The sequence below is a fragment of the Ictidomys tridecemlineatus genome, chromosome Y (genome assembly GCF_052094955.1).
Source record: "Ictidomys tridecemlineatus isolate mIctTri1 chromosome Y, mIctTri1.hap1, whole genome shotgun sequence".
Lineage (NCBI taxonomy): Eukaryota > Metazoa > Chordata > Mammalia > Rodentia > Sciuridae > Ictidomys > Ictidomys tridecemlineatus.
The window spans coordinates 18367133-18374800 of NC_135494.1; the positions used below are offsets into that span (position 1 = coordinate 18367133).

The window sequence follows — 7668 nt, forward strand, 5'->3', positions numbered from 1 at the left end:
AAGCTGAAGAACTTAAGCTATTTTATTTCAAGACTTACATGAAAAAATTTCTAAAAATGAAATACAAACTAAAACTAAGAGTTAAAATGATAAGACTTGTAGAGAAAACATAAGAGAAAATCTGTGAATTTTTGTAATCCACTTTTTTTTTTTTTTTGGTACCGGGGATTGATCCCAGGTGCACTCAACCACTGAGCCACATCCCCAACCCTATTTTGTATTTTATTTAGAGACAGGGTCTCAGTGAGTTGCTTAGCACCTCACTTTTGCTGAGACTGGCTTTGAACTCTTGATCCTTCTGCATCAGCCTCCTGAGTGGCTGGGATTACAGGATGCACCACAGCGCCCCATTAAGCCACATTTTCTTTTTTTTCTTTTTTTTCTTTTTAATATTTTTTTGTAGTGCAAGGTGAGCACTCTACCGCTGAGCCATAACCCCAGCCCCAAGCCATATTTTCTTATGATACAAAAAGCATAACAGGAAAAATATGATAAATTAGACTTCATCAAAATTGTTTTCTTGTGTAAAAGTCAGGGTAAAATCAAGCTGCAGATTGGGATAAAAAGATTTGTAAAACATAATGTGACGAAAGACTTGTACCCAGAATGCTGAAATGACAACTCACTACCAAAAAATGGGTAAAATGTTTTAGAGACACCTCATCACAAAAGATACATGAATTTGGGCTGGGGTTGTGGCTCAGTGGTAGAGCACTTGCCTAGAACCTGTGAGGCACTGGGTTCAGTCCTCAGCACTGCATGTAAATGAATAAATAAAATAAAGGTCCATCGAACAACTAATAGAAATATTTTTTAAAAAGATACATGAATTCAAAATATGCTTAAGACTCTTAATATGTTAATCATTAGGGAAATTAACACTAAAACCACCATAACAATACTATATCTACCAGAATGGTAACAATTAAAATGGCTAGCAAAAGCAGGTATTGACAAGCATGGGCTCTCATACATTGCTGATAGGAGTACAAAATGGCAGACTCTTCAGAACACAAGTTGGCAGTTTCTTAGAAAAGTTAAAGTTAATTGCACCATACAACTTGGTAATCTTACTCCAAAGTATTCAAGAGAATTTAAAGCCTACATTTACAGTAAAAACTTACACTTGAATATCCATAGCAGCTTTATTCATGATAGCCTTAAACTGGTGAAACATTCACCGAGCATATGGATGAACCTCAAACGTATTATGCTAAGTGAAAGACATCAGACATAGTGATTACATATTATTCCATTTATCCATAGTGACAAAGTACTCAGTGGTTGCCAGGGTTCAGAAGTGAATGGAGAAGACTCTAAAGTGACATGATGGAATTTTCTGGTATGACAGAAATGTTTTATATCACAATTGAATGGTAGTGGTTTTGTGACTGAAATATTTGTCAACTTATCTAAATGTGCACTTAAAATGATAAGTTTGGAGCTGGGGTTATGGCTCAGCAGTAGAGCGCTCGCCTCCCACATGCAAGGTCCTGGGTTCAATCCTCAGCACCACATAAAAACAAATAAATAAAAGTTATAAAAATGGTGAATTTTATCATATATAAATTATTAAAAAAAATTTAAAGTTCTCTTAAGGATCCCTCAACCTCTTTGAATTTGCTGATTCTAAGTTTGAAATCTCTGGAATTGTACTTGAAGAATTTCCTCTTGTATTTTCTTAATACCTTTTTTTTTTTTTGGTTCTGGGGATTGAACCCAGGGTTACATTACCACTAAGGCACATCCTCAGCCCTTTTTGAGACAGTGTGTAACTAAGTTGCTGAGGCTGGCTTTGTGATCTTTCCTGCCTCAGTCTCCTGGCAAGCCATTCCAGGCAAGCATCACTGCACCTGGCTTGTATTTTCTCTGGACTAGGTTTCTTTAGGCTCTAAGAGTTTCTTAAAATTTCTACCAGGCTGGTTCTACCCTTTTCTAATTTCTAGCAAGTTAAGGACTACAGAAATAACCAATTATTACAGTTCAGATATGAAATGTCCTCCAAAGGCTCAGGTGTTGAAAGTTTGGTTTCCACTCCACTACAGTGGTGGAACTTTTCAGAAGTGATTGGATCACAAGAGCTCTAATCTCATCAATAGATTAATCCATAGCTGAATGGACTACTGGGAGGTGGTGGAACTTCTAGGAGTGGGACATAGTTGAACAGAATGGATCCTTGGGAGTGTGCCCTTGTGTTCTACATCTTTGCCCCAGTCCCTTCCTCCCTCTGCTTCCTGTCATTGAGGTGAGCAGCTTTGCTCCAGCATACTCTCTTTACCATGATGTTCTGCTTCACTGTAAGCCCACAGAGATGGGGCCAACAACTGTGGACTGAATCTCTGAAACCATGTGCAAAAATACATCTTTCCTTAAAATTGTTTTTCTTAGGTATTTTGTCACAGCAAGGCATATATTCACTTGCCATCAGTTTCATAGTATATTCCCTAGTTTTAGGAGACTAAAGCTTCCTTGAAAATAGTACAATTATTAGTAAATGGAATTTGATAATCTTTAAGGAACACATCACTTTAAATATTAATTTTTATTAGGATAACTGTTAATCATTTTGGCTGCCAACTTTTACCTCTTATTTCTGCTATCCATATTATTAAAAATTGTCTAGAGGCACTTTTTTCCTTTGCATTTTCTAAGTCCTCCAGCTTCCTCAAATTAACTTGACCTTTAAGGTTTAAGTGAAGCTCTTCCATGTATGAGTGTTATCCAGTGTTCCATCAAGGATCTCTGAAAAGTACTTAATGAATTTCTTTTTCTCATACTCAATCAGCTTTTCTCTTTGCTGAATTGTTTATTTCTTCACTGCTTTTAAACTACGGCATGAAATCTACCCTTTCTTGTACTTAGTAATTCTGTTCCTGACCCATAACTTGTGTACCCCATTTGAAGGAAGGAGTAAGAAAGACCCAGCATGCACCTTAAAATTGAATATTCAGCATCTCTTTCTAAGAGATCTGGGGCCCTTTTTTTGACCAATTTTAAGGGGCCCATTCTTGCAAATAATTTTTACACACCAAGATATATTTTTTCTTTTTATACCATTTCCTTTTCTTATCACCTCTACTTCCTATTCCTATTGTTTTCATCCATGAATTGAATAATTCATTCATTCTTTAATTGGAGTGTTACAGCTAATCAAATACTCTAATGGAGTTTTATCAGATTAAAAAATACATAAATGTAATTGAAAAATACTTTTTTGCTATTGTACTGAAAAATTTGCTGTTTTGTTTAAATTGCCACTTTTATAAAAATTGAGTTTTCTATTTTCTACTGACACCTGTGACAAATACCAGTCATGGATTGACTGGAATAGATGGCACACTCAAACTAAGGTAAATCAAAGATATTTATAAAGAGGTGGGCAGAATAGGGGAACAAGGACTCATGCAGTAAGTGTAGTTAGTAACAAAAACACTGTCAGATACAGAACTGTAGCTACCAGTCTCCAAAAAGAGACTCTATGAGAGAGGATGTATTGAGAGGAATCTTCAGCATTCCAAAAGGAGACTGTATGGGGGAGGATATATTGAGAGGAATCTTCAGCATTCCAAAAGGAGATTGTATGGGGGAGGATTTATTGAGAGGAATCTTCAGCATCAGCCCAAATTTACAGGAAGGGAACCAGAGGAATAAATACCTTGACCTTTCTTTCTAGCTTCCTCTTACCTTCCTCTTGTTGACTTGGCACAACAGGAATCCAGAGAGCAAGGAAATAGCCTAATAAGTACTGATCAGCCTTCCAGAAGTAGGGTAGTCCAAATGGTGAGGGAAAAGGGATGAATTTGACACACGTTGCAAATTTTTTTCCCTTGCTTTTGGTACAGGGGATTGAACCCTGGGGCACTTTTTACCACTGAGCTACATCCCATCTTTTCTTATTTTGAGATAACGTTGTTGAAAGTCTCACTAAACTGCTGAGGTTGGCTTTGAACTTGTCATCCTTCTACCTGAGCCTCTGGTTGCTTATTTTAATCATGAGTATACCTTTCTCTACTAATAATTTGAATCAGGACTATGGTTGCCAGTGACAAAAACTCAACTTGATGTAAACAAAACAAAACAAAACACAAAAAAAGAGGAGAGTATATACTCTGGAGGAAGGGAAGAGAGGAGCTGATTTTGAGGAAATAAATACTATTGGGCCTTATGCACCATCTCTGCATGTTGGTTTCTTTTGTAACAAGATAGGGATCTGGCTTTAGAGCAATGTGGTCAGACACTGGATGAGATTCTTCTTCTAATTCCTGAAAGAAAACTTGTAGGACTTAACTATAAGTGAAGATTCACATAAATGGGTTGGAAAGACTGAGCTGGAAGAGGCCAATTCTTATTAAACTAGTTTATAAACAATGCAATCCCAACCAATATCTCACCTGAATTTTTTTGGAATGTGAATAAATGAAGTCTATACTTTATCAAGAATTTATCAGGAAACCAAGATTAGAAAAAAAAAGAAAAATGAATACAAAAGGGAAGCTGCCTTACTGATTATTCAAATGAACTACCCAGTGAAAGTAAGTAGAGGTTATGTGAAAGGCAGAAATATTAAGTTAATTTGATAAAAAAGATGTTGTAAATATGTATATATTCAAGGAAGAAAGTCAAATGAGGTGTGAATAGATGAACCAATAGATTGGTGCTGGAAAAATTAATTATATGGGAAAAAGTTGTTAAATCATAAAGACACATTTTTAAACTTAAATAACTTCCACAAGAATTGAAATTTAAAAAACAAAATCATAAATTATAATATAAATGACATGAACATTTAATTTGGGGTGGATTAAGTGTTTTCTAGCATAATAAATAGCTTTGACAACATTCAAATGTACAACTTAAATGTCAGAAAGTACATGTAAAATTAAAAGGCAAACAGCAAACTAGAAAACATCCTTAAGCTGAGGAACTATTACATATTACAAAAATAATGAATGTTTACTGAAGGAAGGATGTGTGCTAATTTAATGTTATTTTTTGAAAATCAGGAAAAAGGCCAATAACAATTTTTGATGACATGATAGTAATGGTAATTAACACAATTACAATACTGAAAAAACATAAATGCATTTGATTGGCCATTTACAATTATATAATTTTATTTTTGTTAAACCTGTAATAAAATAATTGCAAAACACACATGAATATACAGATTTTAGATTTTTAGAAAATTAAGACCTTTACTGGTCAAAAGTGGTCATTCTGTTCCCTTCACATAGGTTGTAAATAGCTTCACTCAAATTACTTAACATTTTTCTATGTAATACACTAACTGGGAATTGAATCCAGAGGTGCTTTACCACTGAGTTACATTCCTCAGCCCTTTTTATTTTTTATTTTGAGAAGGGATTTTGCTCTAAGTTGCTGAGGCTGGTCTTGAACATGCAATCCTCCTGCCTCAGCCCCCTAGGGTTGGTGGGATTTACAGGTGTTCCCCATGCTGGTACTATTTTAAAACAAGAAAATATTTGTAAAAATGTCCCTCACCTGACATGGAAAACTAACCACATAGAATAGGTTCAGTAGTATTCTAAACTTAACAAAGAACTGATTTAACTCTGTTCAGGAATTACAAGTAATTGAACATTTTTTCCCCAATGGAAGAATAAATTCAGAACATATCAATTTTTAAAAAATTAATGAGAAATATGAACAGCAATTGAAAAGATATGTAGGTGCATTCAACAAGAATTTTTATTTCATTTATCCACAAAACAATATTGCAATACTTTATAAAAATATTAAGTTTTAGGCTACTATTTATTAAAAAAAGTGTTTGTGCTAAAAGGCTGTTTTTGCCAACTCCTTTTTTTTTGGTAAGGGTTATATTAAGACATTGAAGATGAAAGCTGTTGGAAAAAAATTTTTCAAATGTACAAAACTGTTTTTCTTGGCAATTTAAGAATACATAACAATTTAAACTGAATACACATTAAGTTAGTGTTTTATCCTTACTATATAACTGTTATCATTAGGAACTATTTCATTTAGTTAAAATCTAATGAATACCATCAAATTCCTGGCTTATTTTTCTGATCAGAATTAGTACATGATTTTTGTTACCCTTTTTTAAAATACTTAGAAAAATTACATCATAGTTCACATAAAGCCCTTTAAAAAACAAGTCACAGGTTGTTGATGTTAAGGATAATAATGAGGGCACTCTTCGCAGGAATGCCCTCTAGACACAGGGATTAATACTAAATAGGTTATGTCAACAGAAAACACAACCATAATTTTTAGTACCAGAACTATTGCCAACTTGCATGAAATTCATTTGTCACATTTTAAAATGATTTGAATTTGAACATATAAACCATGGCACAGAATTTTAAATTTAATGATTAAATCAGGTTAAGTGATGATAGTTAAAACTGAAAATATGGGAACCTGATACAGTGTTTTAAAGTGAAACTATAGTACAGTATTTCAAAATACAGATACTAGACTTCTACTTATCAGATTCAGTTTTTCCTTTGTTAGACTCTTTAGCCAGTAATGCTGCTATTGAAATTCATTCTTGGGAATTTTTTTACAAGTTAAAAAAAAATCAGCTTTATTTTGTATTTTCACTTCTGCACTTTAAATGGGCAAAAACTGTCCCCTTTTAATGATTGTTATTGTGCAGAATAAATTTTCCTCCCCAAATCAACTATATTCTAAAAGGAAAAATTGATAATCATTAAGTATAATTAAAAAGTGGAGATTTAAACATGGATTTGAAAACTCTAAAATTGTTCTGCATAAAAATTATGTCACTAGAATTAGTGTGAAGCCTTAACTTCACTATTTTGAGGATGTAACTAACACTCACTTAATGTGTATGTTAAGAAAATTAGTTTTACAGTCATACTTTATAACTCTTGAAGTCTCAGAAACAGCTAAGTGAGGAGCTTTGAGTGCCAGCAAAGCCATTTTGCTACTCCATACAACAGCATTAAATATCACATTCCACCCCTCTTCCTGTAAAACTTTCACATTTTCTTTTCTTATATTTTTTTAAATACATTTTCCTCTCTTAGTCTATATTCAATACAAGCAAAAGTGCGTTCAAGTCCCTGATCTAGTGATATTTTCTATTTGTCGCACCCATCACCATAAGAACATATTAGCAAGTCTTAAAGTACCTAGTCTATTTTTAAAAATGGACTGCTTAAATTCTGGGTCTCACTTTTCATGCTAAAGATTACAAGATTTACCCTTTGATTGGATAATAAAATTTCAATTACATATTGCATTTGGGAAAAAATGTAACTTTACAAAAGATGAGTTTACAGTTACTTTCATTTTCCTAAATGTGAATTATTTCAAAAATGAACTGAGAAATTTCTTTTTCTACTTTCCAGTTCCATGAATCTGAGTATGAACATAGTGCATTAATACTTTCAAATTCCACTGCTGAGGTCTAACATTTAATCAAATTTTAGGTGTTAACCTTTTTGCTTTTGAAAATTATGGTCTATTTCCAAGCAAAAGGAGGCATATGTTAAGACTTATATCGACTGTTTCACATAGGAAAAAAAAAACCTTGAGAATAATAAACACAAAAAAGTCTTCAAAACTGGAATGGAATCATTTGGTCCCACAACGTTCCTTAATTTTAGATTTTACTATGGTATAAGATTTTACCTCTCAATTTTTGTCTATAACAAT

The 7668-nt window shown here is 33.4% G+C and overlaps 1 protein-coding gene across 1 annotated transcript in view; it reads right to left on the bottom strand.

Moving 5' to 3' along the window:
• The window catches only part of LOC144372078 (uncharacterized), a 161591-nt gene that overhangs the window by 63198 nt on the left and 90725 nt on the right, over positions 1–7668 (bottom strand). The window lies entirely within an intron of this gene.